At 39.7% G+C, this 18,386-nt stretch overlaps 1 protein-coding gene across 3 annotated transcripts in view; it reads right to left on the bottom strand.

Moving 5' to 3' along the window:
- Nucleotides 1-18,386, bottom strand: part of LOC310897016 (uncharacterized protein) — a gene marked incomplete at its 5' end in the record, with an annotated part of 77,873 nt that overhangs the window by 6,881 nt on the left and 52,606 nt on the right. For 2 of the 3 annotated variants that reach the window (XR_014581983.1, XR_014581984.1), the window contains one exon: nt 14,790-14,956. Of the gene's footprint in view, nt 1-499; nt 2,933-14,789; nt 14,957-18,386 lie in introns of all 3 variants that reach the window. The other variant, XM_083830111.1, reaches the window with a different exon arrangement.

Raw genomic sequence — 18,386 nt, forward strand, 5'->3', positions numbered from 1 at the left:
AGTCTTACAAATGTGAGCTATTCCCTTTCACAGGGCAGGCTGGGATTAACTGTTTTATTAACCTTCTAAACTCATCCATGAGAAAGCGAAAATAGCATGTTGTTTTTTTTGTTGCTGCTGTTTTGTTGTGTGCTTTTGTTTTGTTTTGTTTTGTTTGGAGGCTTGCAGCCTTCATTACCTAAACATTTGTGAGCTCTAACTCCTTACAGAGAGGTGTGAAATGAGGACCATTAATGCTGCTGTCCACAAGGACTTCTCTGTCACCCCGTTTGGACCCTCCCCATTATGTTGTACTCAGTGTCAATGGCTATCCCTAAAGGCCTGTGATTTCACTCTAAAATACTTCCCCACTATCATGAGTCTTGGGGCTCGCTATTTGAATCATTTCTGTGGGAGCAAATAATAACTTTATGGTTCTTTTCAACATGTTGTATTGGTGTATTTTCCTGATTTCTATGTCAAAAAAATGATTGATTTCTATCAAAACCAAAAATTTGACCTGGCTTTAATCCTGAAGGTGGTACAGTTGCTCTTCCTTAGTTTTCACTTCATCATTGCATCACAGTCAGAATAGCTCTTCTCTCTGGAGTTAAAAACGGTAAAAATTAGCCCTAGTGAGAGACAAGCAGAATTTTTCAAAGGCAAGAAAATTTATCTCCTGCTCTTTGTCTTACAATATGGTGCATTTTAGTGTTTGGAAGATTTAGTTTCCAAGCATCTCATATATATAAATCCTAGTGAACAACAGCTCTCCAGCTTCTTTTTTAGGGCAGTTGAGCTCAGCAACTGCAATCTGCCAGGGAATAAGGGTCAAGATGGAGAAAGCCTTTCCTGTAGCCTTCTGGTGTTGGTCAGGGGTCAGGCTTAGGAAACAGCCAAAGCAAAACAAAGGTTTCTCAGCTCTGTCTCCTCACTCTGTTACACGAGATCATGGCTTTTTCACACGAGGACCCAGATTTTGGGCCAGCCTTGTGTTTCCTCTGCTGTTGCTTATACCAATAACTGTTTTGATAATACAGTTCCTCTTGAGGTTTCTCCTTTTGAAAGATTTATACTTGTTTTAGAAGTAATACAGACACTCCATTTTAGCTTTCAGGAGGCCAAGGCACCTAAAAATCTCAGACTATTCTCTTGCATAATGTTCACAGAAGGAGGTGGGGAAGCAGTGAGGATACAGTTGGCATTTCCATGCTGTGTAGCTACCTGCAAATGCCAGCAAAGATGAGAGGCGCTGGCTTGTGGGAACCCTTTGGACAATTAGTGGTGCTTTTCGGGGCCAGCCCCACTGGAAATGGCCATAATGCAAAAATCCATGTGGCCACCTTCCAATCCACCCATGGGTGGTGACAACAAGAGATCCTGGGGCCCAGTGGGCTTCAGAAGTACCACCTCCACCAGGACATTTCTGCAGCTGAGCTGCCCACTTCAGTCCTCTCCTCAGGTCCCTTGTCAAGGCATTCAGATACTACTTTGATGAGAACTTCCCAGCTGCCTCACTGGATAAACAGATGTGTCAGAGCTCTAACATGCAGGAATACTCTTCACATAAACAGGCAGAGAAAAAAGGGGGGTGAGAAGAGTAAAAGGCACCTAAAGAAATAATGCAAGCAATGATGGCTACAACTGATTTCTTCTTTGTCTCCTTTGATCTTTGGAAATGGGACAACCCAGTTAGGATCACGGATTTCCAGACAGGGCTGTATGCATCTTTAGTAGTGCCACAAAATACATCTGGTTTGCTATTGTTGCCTCCCCCCCAAAAAAGCTGTTATTATGAGATCTTTGGGGGCCAGGAACTCAATTTCCCAGCTTTCAATTAATACTTCAATGATTATACATAAATAATAGTAGTAATAATCATAACAATACCTGGCTTTCCATTATGTTGTACTCAGTCTTTGTGATGCCTCTCTCATGATAAAATCTGTGTATTAAACACATTAATTGAAACTCTTAATAAAACAGATATATTTTCACTTGTATTTATATTCACATAATGATCACAAAGCACTTTACAGAATCAAATAAAGGTAGCTAGCTTGATCCTTATATAGAAGCAAACACCATTGTAGTGCATCTTAGGAGTATATAACACAGCTGTCATATAGACAACTCATATCAAACATACCATATTTTAGGTGGTAGGCTGGCCAAACAGCATCCAAAAAGCTTGTTCTTAAGCTTGTTCTAAACATCTCTAAAGCCATCACAAGGAACATGGCAAGAAGGGACTGGAAGGTCTGGCCTACTAGACTAGAAAAGAAGACAGGAGGGCTGGTGAGCAGTTGTGCCTCATTATCAAGATCCCTGCTTTGGAAGAAAAAAAAAAGTGATGATTTTCCTGGTTTACAAAAATAATGCATGGAAGTCTTGATGAATGCTGAGCAGCCTCCATGGGGTCACTAACAGAGGACAAGGCAAAAGCTGGCAATACATGATTAACATTAAATGATGCCTCCCGAGGTCTGGGAAGGGGTCTCAAAGCTTTGGGCCTTGTAATAGGTAGTTCCAGAGTTAAGAGACAGGCAAAGAGCTTTGTTCCTTCTTGTATAATTGATAAATTACCATTGTTAGCACTAAACAATACTACCAAGCACAGAATGGAAACACGCTAATGCTTTATCCGTCTTAAGCAATTCTGCCCATGTGCTCATACTGTTCTTAAATGCGCTAGATATTTGTTTGACGAAACAATAAGTTTTAGAAAAGAGAAAAATAAGAACTTTAAAGATAATCAAAACCTTGACTACACACTTTACCACCGGCAGCTGTGAATAAGCTTCAGTACTCTTTATTTTTAACATTCCAGATATGTAATTTAATGCAGGTCTAATGACAGTCTCGAACATACCGCTTTAATCGAAATTGTTCAAGCTCTGTTCTGTGACAAGGGCTCACAAGCTACCAGCAGGGTTGTCCATTTTCCCTGCTTCTGTAGGGAAAAGAAAAGGGAGGGGAGGGGGACACTCTTGAACTTATGTTGCTATTGATGTGTAATATACAATAAAAAAACAGTTAAATTTCAATTACCCACAGGTAATTATAATTTTATTGTTTGACTGTACTATGGGGATTTTTGTAATTCCCAAGACTAATAATTTTCTATAATTTTACAGGTTGTCAAATAAACTATTAAAGATTATCTTTGAAAAGGATTCTGCAATTGTAAGGACATATCATACTGTTCCTGTACATTATTAGTAATTAGAGATCCCTGGATAGTGAAATATCTGCTCTATATGCTAGCTGCTGGATACCATATTTTCTCACAGCCTCCTGTAATCTTGAACCAAAGCTTTCAAACTTCACATCCATTGTAGTCTGAGTCACGTCCAAACTTTTATTAATATTCACTGAGCACTCATTAAGCAATTCTGGTGTGTTCGATACGTTAAATCCATGCTTCCTGATGGGGAAAAGCAAAGGCTCACAGGTTCATCCCAGTGTAGTGGAAACAAACACAAAAGGACTAATTCTGAGCTCTGTCACCTAATAGGGGTATGGAGCAGAAGCAACATTTATACCAGAGCAAAAGATCTGAATTTTGAAGATATGGCTTGTACAACCAGATAAAATTATACTTCCCAATTTTATCCTAAAAATATGCATAGATGCAAATACGCTAGGGATCAGTAGGGGAGGAATGGGATAGGTAGAGTATCCAGCCCACAAGGAGCAGAAATTTGGGGGCACTCCCTTTTCCTAGTCAGCAAGTACCTTAATTCACTGGGTTGTTCATGAATAGTTCCCTGGCCACTCTCCCTTGTGCACTAGTGCCCAACCTCCCCATCGATAAGGTGAGTAGACAGCAAACTTTCCCAGTTTAGCTGGGAAAAAAACAAAAGGGAACTACACCATCATTTGCTGGTTGATAGCATCCTTCACCTGTACGTACATGTTCAATGAGATATTTATTCAAATCTTTCAGAAGTGTATTCCTAAGGAGGACCAAAGGTGGGATGAGCTGAGAAAAGCAGACCCTGCACATAACACCTAGACACAGGCTGAGAGGGCAGTGAGTGTAAAACCACACGAGGGGATTGGCAGTTGTAGAGATTGTTGATGTCTTGCCTGTGGAGCCATCAAAGGCACAATTTTTAGCTGGCAACATTTTTTTTACTGCAGTTGCCCCAGGAGATAGTCATTATTTGTTTTATTGGCCTCTTGGATTGTTATGTGGTGAAGGCTCTGTGCCGAGGGAAACTTCAACACATTAAGATTTCTTTACAGGCTTAAATCTCTCTGAGGAGAGCGGTTTCAGGACATGAAGATTTTCATGCAGAAAACTTTATGGGTCTCATTTTTTCCCCAATGAATGCCTCCACTCATGACTGGTTTTTTTGACACCCCTAGCCTGGTAGGACACTGAGCAAGAGCATCATCCCACAGCTCTGCCCCACGCTGGACACATCTGCTGGGAAATTTTCACTTTCCTGCTCGTGCCAAGAAGCCTCCGTGGCAGCTGTGACACTCAGTGAGGGATCTGGCGAGGGATTTCCTCACACCAGGGAGAGCTGAGGGTGGGTTATGTTGGTTTTTATGGCGACGTAGAGCTGGTGGAGCAGTATAAAGCAATGGGAGTACAGGGAAGGATTAAGGCCAATGGACTGCAGCTGTCTGCCTCACTCTGGAGACAACTTCAATCCAATCAAATGTATTAAACAAATCTGAGTAACCATTATAGATATACACACTGAGCTCTCTTTTCCAGGGCTTGTCTTACCATCCTGTGCTAGTCCTGCACCTATGTGAAAGTGTGGGAAGAAAGATATTTGAGTTTGGAGAGCTCTTCTGGCATTTTCTTCTCCTGCCTGCCTTGCTGGCTGCTAACTCGTCTCAGCTGAGACTGAACCTATTGCTCCAGATGACTGGCATTTATAATAAATAGACACAAAGCAGAAAATGAAAGCCCACACATGAGGCTAAATATGTACCTGGATAACAGACAATACCATACACAGGTATACATCTCTCTTTCCTTTAACTTTGGTCTGCATTTCCAGCTTAATACATTCTTTGGTGCAAGCGGAACATGTTCTGACAAAGGAATACTGAAAGCAGTTAGAAACAGAATTAATTGATAAAATTTAAGCCTGGCTTTCCTCATGTTTGTCATATGACCGCAAATATTGTCACTCCCATTAATATTAATTAATATAATTATCAATGTTTCTAATCCCTACACATTTTGTCAAAAAGTTACTCTTAGCTCAAGAATATAATTGTTAAGTCATGGAAATGTTAAGTAGCAGCTAAGCAAGTCCAAAGAATTAATAGCAAACTGTAGTTTATCCAAGGATTAGACTTTTAGCAATACATAATCACCCCTCTTCATGTGTTCATCCGCATAAAATAGCTTCCATCCCTCACTACTCTTCTGCCTACTTGTCCTTGCAGTGCACAGTTTTCAAGAGTAAAAAAAAAAAAAGCAAGCGAGGGAGAGAGAAGATAGTAAGTAAATATTCTTTGCAGTTGCACGCTTTTCTTCAAGATAAGTCACTGCGATAAGAGTTATGTGCCCTTAGCTGAAAGCAATGTCAAGGTCAATTATCTCATGCTGAAAGCCCTAATGCAAGATACTTTTGTGATCAGAATAATATGTATAACATTGCAAAGCCTTTGTTTTAGCATTGAGGAAAGCAAATCCACTCTCTCTAGACTTCCCAATGCATTGTCTTTCATTTTTGAATGTCATGGATTATTCCAACAATATAAAAGACCGACTTGCTGTGCTGTTGCCATTTAGGCAGGTTCTTCTGGTGTGGTACAGCCAGCACTGATGAGTGCAGTGTGGATGGACACTGAGCAGAGCCTTGCCAGCCACCTGCCCGCTTCCACGATGGCCAGTTAGCAGTTCCTGCTTGGCAATAGCACGTCTGCTTCACAGAGCAGTGCTAGGTGGAGCATAAATTAGCTGTTCTGGAAAACAGCCAAAATGCTTTAAAGGCCTTTGTTCTAAGGTGGGGTTTGCTGGTGTTTTTGTGTTTCTTTTTTTTTTCCTGCTAGAGGAGAATTATGTAATCATTTCACTATTAATTTTTAATTCTACGTTGCTGTGCATTATTGCCAACCTATACTGGTTATCCAAAGAGACATAGTGATACTATATGAGCAATACCTGTTAAGAAGACTACTGGGCCACACTATAAAGGAAGCAACAGAAAAGATCTGTTCTTTCAAGTTGTTTGTAGTCATCTGCTGTTGTATAATCATACAGAGTATCACATCAAATAATTATAAACTATATGAGCTAAGAGAAGTTCGTGGAGAATTGCCACAAGTTTTCCTGTTACGCATTTGGGGTTTTTTGCTTGTTTTCGGTCAAGTTTGTTTGTTTGTTTGTTTTTCTATTGGCCAGCCTTGGTAATGAAACATTACTTCAGAGAAATCTTCTGTAAGCAAACTAAATTCATTGACATGGATGAAATTGGCAGCACCACGCTTGCTGCTGGGAAGAACACACATCCTCCCTTGCAAGTTTGGGGCTGGGGGTTCAGAAGAGCAGAGGAACTACAATGCAGCAGCATCACAAGTTTAAATGATGATCAGGTTCAGGACTCAGGTGCACCATCTGTGCAAAGTGCTGTTTGTTTGTTAAAGATCTCTTTCGTTTTCCTTACATCTACCTGCTATTTATATCTGAGGCAATCATTGCGCTACAAGATTAAAACTTGCAGTGGGCTCCCTTTCAGAGAGCATCTTGATTCAAAAAAACTAATGCACCCCCCAAAAATGTCTATCCTTGGGTACTGTACTTTGACAACTGACTCAGCAGAGTTGGACCATAATCCACAGTCCATTGCTAAGGAAACAGCATCTGTGCACCAGGGTAAGAAATAAGTACACGTGATTTCTTCTTGCAAGAAAATCATTATCAAAAGATGCTAAGATTCAGACCACTGATAGAGTTAGCCTACCCATAGAGAAATGATTGTATCACCCAATTGCATTCTTCTCACAAATTCTTCATTTCATCTAGGAGAAGGCCAGCCATGAGGGGACAGGAAATCTTTAATCTACTTTTCTCCATTTCTTCAAATATATGGTTCTTATCAACTAGCATTGAACATATGCACCAGAAAAACTTAATGATGTAGCCTCCACTTAATAAAATAAATAGAAACGAAGCACAGACAGTTCTCTGGTGTGAGAGGGATTAATCACAACAAAATATTAAATGAAAGCAAGTCCACAATGCAGTGCTAAAAAGGCAGCATGGCTGTAAATTCAGGAAGAAGAAATCAATTAGATTAAAAAAAAAGTATTTAGAAAAGTCTACCATCTAGTAACAGAGAATTCATAAGCAAATTTCTGAGCTGCACTTTGCCATTGACTTCAGTGACAGAGGACGAGTTAGAAGGGGACTTCATCTGTTCAGCCCAGTATCTGAAAATTGCCCAGTGCAAAGAAGAATTATGACATTTTTTCTCCTAAATCCCTAATGCTAATTATATATGTATATAAAATTATATATTATTATAAAATCATAAACATTAATAAAATTATAAGATTATATGGCAATTTATTATTAATTTGATTGCTTATTTAGTGTATGAATTATATATAAGTGAACATGCATGAAGTGAATATATATGAGAGATTATTTATATTATTATATAATAGTATTTATTAACAATATTTATCTTTTTGGACAGGTACTACAGACTGCCATAATTTTTTAGACAGCCAAGAGATTCTGGTGGAAAAATGAAAAGTTTTAACCAAATTCTCATCATTTTCAGCTGAATTAGTTTCAAAAAAAGAGAGATGCTTTTTGAGGAAAAGAATTAGACGATTAATTTTGATTTAAAAAAAAAAAAAAAAAAACATAAGAAAATTTCTACCTGATCTCTTCCAAACTGCAATCCTAGTCCTGGAGTATGTCCATGATCATTAGTGAAAAACATACATTTACTCTTCTACATATTCAACTCTTCAATATCTGCAGGAGTTATTCAGGAAAGCACCAAGACATTTGTATTAAGTCCAGTAGCACTTTTCCAAATTGCGTTTCTTTCCTGAACTAGGGCCAACATAGGTCAAGTAAAGGAAAAAAAAATACAAACAATAAAGCAATGAAGTAATGAAACCATTTTATAATTCTATGATTTGCCCATAATCTCCCAGCAAATTAGAGATTTAACCTCTCATACAGTAGGCAGCCCTATTTCTCAGCTAACAGTTTCTAGTCTTCTTTCGTGGTTCAGAGAAAGAGAAAGAGACCCTCTCACCACTCTCAAAAGATATGCTCTTGGAGAGCATGCCATGCCAAGACGCAACAGTAGTTCACGTAATGAAAACTCAGTTTGCTGCTTTGGTGAAAACATGAATGTGGTGTCTTACTAAGATAAAGAAGGATGGCAGTGGATTAACTTACATGCAGCCTGTGTGCCCCAGCAGCTATTACATTTTTCCTAACTAGACCCTCTGTAGTATCTATTGCTCTATGAATCACAGTCAAATGCCAACCAGCAATCTAACTCCATCTGCAACTTCCCAGCAAATACACTCTGTCAGGCCTAACAGCGAAAAACTGAGTTTTTAGCCACAGTAATTATTCCTTGCTCTCATCAAAGCAAATGGTGGTGTGTTGTTTTTCCGATGCCATCACCTAGCTGAGCCTACTAAGCTTCACTGAGCTGCTGTAGGTTCAGCTAATACCAGCCCAGCTATACCTACCACTGATATGAATACATTTATCTGCAAGCCCTGCACCTGGGAAAGAAAACAGCTTGGTGGGGACTGGCGTGGGTCCCTTTTTTCAGACTGGGCACTGAAGATGCAGTGATACTTTGCAGAAAGACTCAGTGGTCACTGCTGTGTCCATGCGGATTTTCAAAAGTGCCCCCAACTTGCACCTCTCCTGCCACCACACAAGATGCAACAGCAGCAAGGCAGGATTGTGCTCCCCAGTGTTAGAAACTTCAAGAAATCCCCTTGTACGTGGAAGGTGCAAAACAGCTGTATTTTTGTCACTTACTTCTTAACAGCCAAAAAGTTCTTTTTTTTAGCATATTTACTAATATCTGATGAGGTAAATCTACCTCTCCTGATGTTGTGAGCACAGACACAGGCAAGTCCTTCCCCTTTGCTGAGACTGTATTTATCATTTCAGGAATTAGTTTAATCAAAGAAAAATAATAGATGGAGAAGAGGAGAGCACAAATCAGCATCAAAATCAGCCTTAATAATGGTCCATCTATTTGTGCATCTTGGCAAGAAATCTTGTCACCTGCTGCAGAGGTCCTAAAGTCCTACTGAAATACAGGTTGAAGAAACCTAATTTTTCTCACACTAATTGCAGTAATGCTAATGCATACTTGGAATAGAGCCAGGGTAAGCTGAATGCTGGCTGACAGCAGATAAATATAAATTATATATAAGAAAAACTCTCTGTACCTTTAACTCCTAATTCATTACAAGTCAGCCATCGATCTTTAATTTCTGTGCATGTCACCCACATGGTCAATAAGCTGTGCTGTATCCTATTGCAGAAATACTTCCCAGGGCACCAAGATACCAACAGGGCTTTAGCTATCAGGCCCTGAAACAACACCTTCCTGATGCCCGGGCACAATAAACATATTTTCTTTCTGAAGTTGTTAGAAACGGCAGGTGCTCAGAACTTCTGGAAATCTGTTTCGTTTCCACAATGCTGCACATATTGGGTCCTCTCAACAGAATCGGACTCTTTTAGTGGTTCCATGTTGCTTTGTGTATCAGCAACAATAGAAAGTAACAATGCTAATGTGCCCTAGGCTTCATTGGCAAGGAAGTCTAAAAAGGCTTCCTAGTTGGTCTTGCTTTACATAGCTCTTAGGAATAAAAGAAACCACTCGAGCACATTAAGAAAAAAAAACAATACAAAACACACCACTACTTCCTGCTTAAGCACACAGCAATCTTCTCCTTTCCATTACAGTATTTAATTAATTTGGATTATCATGTTGCTTCATAGCTTTGGGGAGAAGAAAAAACAAACAAACAAACAAAAACCAACAATAACAAAACCCACACAAACAAACAAAAAAAGTTCCTGAATTCGCCGTCACCTTTGGTTGGGAGATTCTGTTCCTCTGTTTATTTGAGATACTTCTTTCCATCTAGTACACCATCATGTTTCAGTTCCTGAGAGCTATAGATATTTATTCAGTGCCCTTCTATCTTGGCCATCATAAATAGCTCTCTGATAACAAATCGCACTCGCTGAACATCATTTGCTACCAGAAAGGATCTTCAAGAAGCACATGCACTGTGATATAGGATATCTCCTGCTTTGTTATGAATGCAATAAAGAGTTTTACAAAATCAGTTTCCTTCCATTTAGAGGATAAGTATATGTCATTTTAGTAGTTTTACCACTTCTTATTGCCTGTCTGTTTATGCTTCATACTTAGAGAGTCACTGCTCCCTTGCTCTTCAAATGAATACTACTACTAAAATATATAGAATGATATGTGCTTATTGAAAGATTCAAGGATTTCAGCTGTCAATAGAGGCTTAATTATCTGCTGGTGGATGCTCAGATACCATAATGATGGCTGTTGTATAAAGCCAGCATATAAGAGCCCACTTGCAGCTCGTTATATGCCCTGATCCAGAAATTCAGGAAAAAAAGAAAGAAAAAAAAACCAAAAAACAAACAAACAAACAAAAAACACAAAATGTAAAAACGTAAAGCATAATATTAACTTACATCCTGCTTCCTTATGTCATAACCCATCATGTAAAGGTATGTTTTTTCATGTCATGTCATGCAGTACATGATGCAATGCAATGTCACACTTCAGAAAATATTACTAAGCGAGAACTGATACTTGTTATCAGTTTGGAATATGAGTCTCTGATCCAAATGTATAGTGGCTTTGGCTGATGGGAAGGGATCAAACTGAAACGAATGTTGGGCAAATGCTTTTCTTCTCTGGCTTGGCCAGTAGATGTCCATTTGTCAGTTTTAGGTCCAATTGGAATTTCTTTGTTTCAAGTGCTTTCTCTTGTAAGAGAAATAGCAATTTTATGGCAAGCCAAGTACTGAAAAAAAACCCTTAGAAATACATAATAAATGTATATTAGTGAGACAGAAAATTGGAAAATGGCCACCTGCCAGCAGCCACATAAATTTTGGAGGCAATGCATTTTTCTGCCATTATGCATTATCACAGGAATTGCAAATATTTATTAAAAGTATTAAAATGGTGAGAATGTTAAATGTTTCCTTCAGTAGTGGAAATTCACATTGCCACACAGAAGATAGGATATTCTGATACAATGTTTATTAAAATGACTTCATTTTATTAGGCTGTCATACACAATAAATGTGCAGGTACAGTTAACAAAAGATCTATTGTGGATATGGGAGATTTGTGAGTAACACTTCAAAAAAATAATCTCTTCTGAACTCTATTCATATAAAACGCATACTACAAACTTTCATTAACTTCCTTAGAACCAATTATTTTCTGAGCTTATTTTCTTTTTCTGCCATCCCACCATATTTTGCTAGTCGATTTGTTTGCTTACATTTTAATGCTTAATGGGATTAAATGCAGTTTATCTTTAATTTATATATGAGTGAGCTGAGTGTATACTCTACATGTAGCAGGCAACAAAATACTGCGATTCTTTTTGGGTTCATTTACAGGTCTAAACATGAATGACTATAATATACTGGGACCCCTCGTACCTTTTCATCCATGAATAAAACATTATTAAAGATTGGTGGAGAGTTCCATAATATTGATTGAGAAGAAAATCACATTCCAGCTTTGCCCACATTTTCTGCTAGGATTAATCAGTGATTAGGTTTATAAGGTTCTCTTAACAGTAAGACACGGACACAGCAAACACCAGTGACGTCCCATAGCTCACGGGACAACTTTTCTGGTCAGCTTTGCTGGACATGAGCCCTTTTCAGGAGGTTCTAAACACTGATGGGGGAGTCCTACCCCTATGCAAACAGTTGCTTTGAGCAAGTGAAGCGCTTGGGTCTGTGAAAAGCAGCTGAATAATCATCTCTCAGGACAGACTTAGAAAACAGCTGGATTAGAAGAGGATATCTTGAGATACTTTATAAGTCATAAGATTTGTGATGAGATTGGTGATAGTGGTGGAAAACAACACTACTTCTGTTCTCAGTGGTTTCCTGAATCAGCAGTGAAAGGAAGGAGACTAGCCATCACCTTCTCAACTGAAAGTATCGTCTAAGTTGCTTTTTAAGATCAGGTTTTGGCAGAAATTAGCAGAGAAATAAGAGATCGGTACTGTTTTTTTTCTTATGCTAGGGTTCTTCAATTCCTTATAGTCCATTATGTAAGAATTGTGATTGGAGTACATTTATTAGATGGAGGGTGAATAGATCAAAGTTATGAGACCCCAGATTTATGGGGAGCCTTATGCAAGAAAAAAAAAAAAAGCTTGTCTCCGGAAAGTAAGATTTCAGAAATAAAAGATTTTTCTCTCTGTTCTTGTATGGTGCAATTTTATTCCTTTCTGACAAACACAGCAGGGGTGGGAAGGGGACGAGTAGCTTTCATGAAAAATAAAGCTTTGTCTTGATCCAGACACTTTATATGAGTTTGTGAGATATTAGAAGTGGGATTTGACACAAAATGTGTACAGTGGAGAGAAACTTTGGCCACCTCAAAGGCAGAGAAAAAACTGCTGTTGACTTCTGTGGGGGCAGGTGTAATGCACCCACCTCCACTGCTGCAGCTGCTTGACCAATCCTGCAGCTCAGAAACCAGACCTGAGACTTGCTGAGCCCAAAGCACTCGTGTAATTCAGTCAGTGCTAAAAGTGTAGTCAGCATTTCAAGCAATGCAAAACCATTTGCTTGGCCAACCTTATTTAATATGAAGCATGTTTTATCTTGATTTAGGTTGTTGTTGTTCTTTAATTAAAGAAATTATGGGAGGTCATTCTCATTAGTTTAGAAGAATCCTCACAGAAGGGGGTTGCACTGATTTAACCTCAGAGTAAACTGGCACAATTTTTGCATGTAAATAGGATTTAACACTGGACACTTTGTGAACAGTCCAACTCTTCACTCATGACATTCAAGGAATAATTGGAATACTGACTGGAATAAAAAGATAATGTCAGTAAGCTGGGGTTGGGGTCTTTCTATGAAATTTGTCAGATGATCCATGGTGGCAGCCCGGAGCCACCAGAACACCGAGACGGGGACACCATGGACTTTCTGCTATGGGCAGTCCAAGCAATACTCCCCGTCCCTGTGTGATGACATGAAGAGGTATTGTACCCAAATCTCATTGCTCACAGCTGGCCAGGTGAGAGGCTAACTCAGAGGGACAGAAATTGGGCAGCAAGAGAGGAAAGCAAGAAGTTTCCTGACCAGCCAAGGAAGTCACGCCCTGGGGCTGGAGTATGGCACAGGTGCACAGTGATACAGAGGCCACCACTGCCATGGAAAAGATTTGCCATGCAAAGAAAAAAAAGAAAAAAGAAAAGGTAGCAGCATGAGAAGTGCCAACTATGAACAACGCTGTCTTTAATTGGTACCACCGAGGGCTTTGTGCAGTCGGCATGCTTTTGGTGTTTATAATAGAATCCCCAAATTCAAATGATCTGAAGGGCATCTGACTGTTTTACATTAATCACAAGCTATACAGCAGAGGCTGAGAGCAAGTGGGCAGATACCCTGGTGTAGTAGCACTAAGGAGCTCTCATTATAATCATCCTGCCAAATCAAAAGAAAAACCCTAAGGCTCCTAATAAAGGAGACCACTGGACTAAACAAATTGAACAAGTAGCTAGACATGCATGAGCTTAAAACTACTGGTGTCAATCAGATCTGAGCCACTTACTCTGCTTGGTACTCTACAGCACACGCAGACAAAACGCAGACACAAAGCACCATGTACGAGCACCCAGCCTAGCGAGGAGCATGCTGACATACAGGTGCTAGCACAAACCTCCGGTGCCAGGAAAACAGGTACAGATGCGGTTTATAAAAGCACCTTCAAGATGTCGTTGTTGTACCACTACCAAAACAGAAACAGCACTAAGTGAAATATGCAGTATGTATGGAGATGTCAATCCTTGCCAGAATGTGTGAGCAGGAGGCTATCTGGACAGGCTTTTCTGTCTTGGTAGGGTTGGGTGTCTTACATCCCTTGGTTCCGGTTTAGAAGATACAGAAGAAAGATCTTGCACCTCATAAATTTGAGTGCCTTTAGCTCAGGAAATACATGCAGTACCCTGAAAGCCCTATGCACTTGTCACCTTCCTACACCTGCTGATGGAAGTTATTATATGCTGTACTGGAAGGAAAAAAATTAGTAAAAAGGTTGGTCATTGCTCTCTGAAAAGATGCAGTTGGCACTAATGAAAGATATCCAGAAATGGGAGGGAAAGACAATTTTATATTTAGAAGCAACATACTATATGTTGGTGTTTTTAAGACAAATGATAGCTAGACTCCATTAGCTATCACCCCTTCTCAAAAGCAATCAGGCAGAAACCAAGATTTTGATGTACTCCCTCTGAACTCAAAAAGAGGCTGTGCACAAAAGTACTGAAGGAGGAAAAAAGCAATGAAAATGATTATGGTCAGTATTTAGTGCTGGAGTCAGGGGAGATGGAAAAAAAGGACATTTAGATTGGGAACAAATGGACAAGGGATGCACCTGAGGAATAAGGAGAAGGCATCAAGAAGCGAGTGTTTTTATGAAAAGAAAATGCCCTTTGAGTCATTAGTGCATTTGTCACTGTAAGAACGGATTGCTAAAACACTGTTAATTTTTTAAGTATTGGGAAATTTTACCTACCAGGACACCGTCATCATCGTCACACTGCTAATTGTTGCGAGGGTGCTGGTTGCTGTCAGGCTGTCACCACCCGAGCAGCAGCTGCACCTCTGTGCAGATGTTGCAGCAGCCATGGAGGAGGCAGAACCAGGGCTCCCCTTACACAGCCCTCTTGGTGCCTATTGAAACTGGAAAGCAAAGTTTTGAGAGATTATTATTTTTAAATGTAATTTTTACTTTTTTAGTTCATTCTTCTTTTTCCTTTTTTTTTTTCTTCTTCTTCTATTGCTTCCCTCTTTTATTTTTTTCTTTCTGCTCTACACTGTAATAAATCAACATATAAATGTACTGGATTATTTCCACCTGGAATGTAGGAAGACAAATAGTAGAGAAGATCAGTTTGGTCATTTACCATATTGGTTTAGCATGGTAATACTTTTTTTTTTTTTTCGTTTCTCATTTCAAAGCTGTAAACAAATGCTGCAAGAACTGTTCAAATGCTCCCTACCTAAGACAAGGCCTTGTACAATGAAAACACTGAATTCGGTTTTTGAACACCTAATTGCCCCTTCTTTACGTTTTCATAGGAACAGAACAGAATTTTGGATTAGCCCGAAATTTGAAACTACATTTTTCCCAAGCAGCAAAACCAGATGTACCCTTAGCTATGTTAAATCACAAACATACACACATGGAGATGCAGAAAATGCACATGAAATATGAAAAAGCATTCCCTTCAGGCAGAAGATAAACAGCCCTACTACAAATTAGCTCTCGGCCCCGTCAGGTGTGAATCTCTCTTGTCAATACGTACCAAATTCCCTGAGATAGAACCACATGGTCATGAATTTTATTTCTCTCCTGCTTAATTCCTAGTACCACTCTCCCTTGTGGATTTACTCAGGGATGATTTACAGTGGGAAAGGTGACATTAAACACGTCATTGAGCATGCAAAGATGCTGCACTCAAAGCAGCATATGCTTGACTTTGTTAAAAGATGAATGCTGTCAACTCCACAGTGCCCACCAAGATCTGGCCTCCTTTTTCTTCCCAACAAACTTTGAGGAAGATGCAGACACGAGTCTTGACACTGAGAGAAATAAAAGTTAATGTATTCATGACATGATTTCACTTGCAGCCTGATTTAGCAATGTCTTGTCTAGTTTGGATCTGCTGTTGCTTTTCCTAATTTACTCATTGCACAAAGAAAATAAATAAATAAGTGTACTATAGCCTTATTTATCCTTCTTTGGACATTTCTTTACCAGGCAGATGGTCAATTAAGAGCACTAAACAATGACTCTGTTTTCTCTGTAAACATTTTTTTCTAATAGCCTAACAAATGAGAATCTGTGCTGCCATACTGCTGAATACCATCTTGACTTTCTAATTACAAAGAACTGTGTCTTGATAGTAACAATTACAGCTGTAACAATGATGCTGGTACTTGAACAATATAGTTGGAGGCAAAGTGCTTATCGGAATATTCACAAATAAAGGCTTACATTTATGCCAGAGCTGGAGATGGGAGGTTAAACAGTTGGGGGTGGGGAGGTGTAGAAGAAAGGTTGAAAACATTGGTTTAGTAGCTACAGATGTGAATTTGAATCCAATTACATGAAAGGCAGGGGAAAAAAAAAAAAAGCACATGAAAAGATGCTGTTTCCTTCTGTTTGGCTAATCAATAGGTTAAAGGGTTAGTAAAATTAACATGCTAATAACATTCATTTTGCTATTTATGTACCACTCATAGTATTTCCAGTGAATTATGTCTTGTGAGTAATGTACATACTGCTATACGAGCTTTCCCCTTTTTTGTCCAGAATGGTAAAATGGTCAGTATTTTTTTTCCCAGTGTGATGGAAATTGGCTTCTCAAGTCTGTTACTTGCTATACCTTTCTTATTTAATTTGCTTAGATCTAACCCCTACAGGGTTTTGGTTTTGTTTTTTTGTTCATCCTTTTTTTTTTTTTAATGAAAAATTCCCAATACGCCAAAGAAAAGGGATAACATTGTTCCTGAGCTCACCGCTGATCGCCACCACTGCTGTCCCAGGGGTCCATGTGACCTCCAAAGACTGGCCTTCACCCCCATCTGCATCCCCAGTGTCGCTGGCCCCTCGCCCCTCGGTGCTGCCCCACTCCAGCAGGCAGGATGGATTCACCTTCTCCGCTCCTGCCCTCGCTCCCATTCCCATTGCACTCCACCCCCTCCCCAAGCCATCATTTAGCCCACACTTATTAATCAGTGCACATAATTTGTCTCTAATGCTGTCAATTTAAGATGGCAACCTGACTTTTTTTTGGAGGGGGCAGGGTCAACAATTTAATGAATCTCGTCTGCATTTTAATTCAGACCTATAATCTGCCTCTGGCAGTTTTCTTAGACACGTTTAACATTTTCCAGGATTTTCTTTCATCAAACCCAGTACAATGGGATGTTTACCTTCCTGCCTTGGACATCTTCAGTACAGGGTAAGTCCCATGCAGACCTACCTTAATCAAACTGGGACATAGACTAAATCGACTGATCTAGCCTTCCAAGGGTTTTCCTGGGGCCACGCACAGCACAAGGAATGAGCAATTTGGGGCTGCGCCATCCCTTTTCTGCACAGCTTGGTGCACAGTTGTAGGCACCAAACTCCAGACTTCGTGACTTAGTGCCCCTATGGAATAACTTTTCCTCACGATTTTCCTTTTGCTCTTTCTACAGGGAAGTATGCCAGGAAGAAAAAAAAGTTAGCAGGAAAGGGAGGTGCAGAAAATTCAGTCCTACTGATGAATCCTTCAGCCACAGTGTGGATGAGTTTGTCTAATTGCTGTGGCAGGAGGTGGAACCTGATTGAGCAGCTCGGTGGACTTCCCTGGGTCAAAATAAATAAAACTCCCCAAACGAGAGCCTCTCGATCACCATGTCAGATGTAAACAGAATAGACTTTGTTATTAGGAGTGATGTGACTTTGCCCGGGCGAGCGTCACGGTGACAGTAGCTCCTTTCTGAATTTCAGTCAGCCGTTGTCATTTGCCTTGACAAAGCGGGAAGTTAATGTATTCACGGCATTACTGCACATGCATCTGCAATTCACAGCATATTGTATTGTTTACCCCTGCTCTTTTGTAGTAGCGCATGTAGTAATTTGCCTTCTAGCAGCAGAGAATTCCTCAACTTAAAAATTTTACCCTCATTTTATTTACCCTTAATAGAAAAACAACACTCTCACAGCCTTGCCGCCGCTGCAAATACTGCACTTTGCAGCATCAAAAATAAAAAGAAGTCGTATTTCACATTTGCATCTTCACTGTATTTTTATGCACATCCTTCATCTTTCTCTACCACACGTTATTTTCTCCCTTTTAACAGACACTCGGATTATTTTTGTGTGTTCTGGACAGTTTTTAAGCAGCATGAGAAGGGGTATTTCTGCAACGTACCTGAGTACTGATAGTAACAGCAGAGGGGTTTTAATCTCCTGAATTATCTTCCACTGCTGGTATTTTTGTGTGCCTGCACAACACGGTGTTTCCAGGGCATCGACTCTGTCATGGACTTACAGCAGCTCCAACGGAGTGGCTTTTGAGTTTTTGGTGAGCAGGTGAATTATCTGTCATTTAATTGA

This window comes from Anser anser (assembly GCF_964211835.1).
Source record: "Anser anser genome assembly, chromosome: 3".
In the NCBI taxonomy this organism is placed as follows: domain Eukaryota; kingdom Metazoa; phylum Chordata; class Aves; order Anseriformes; family Anatidae; genus Anser; species Anser anser.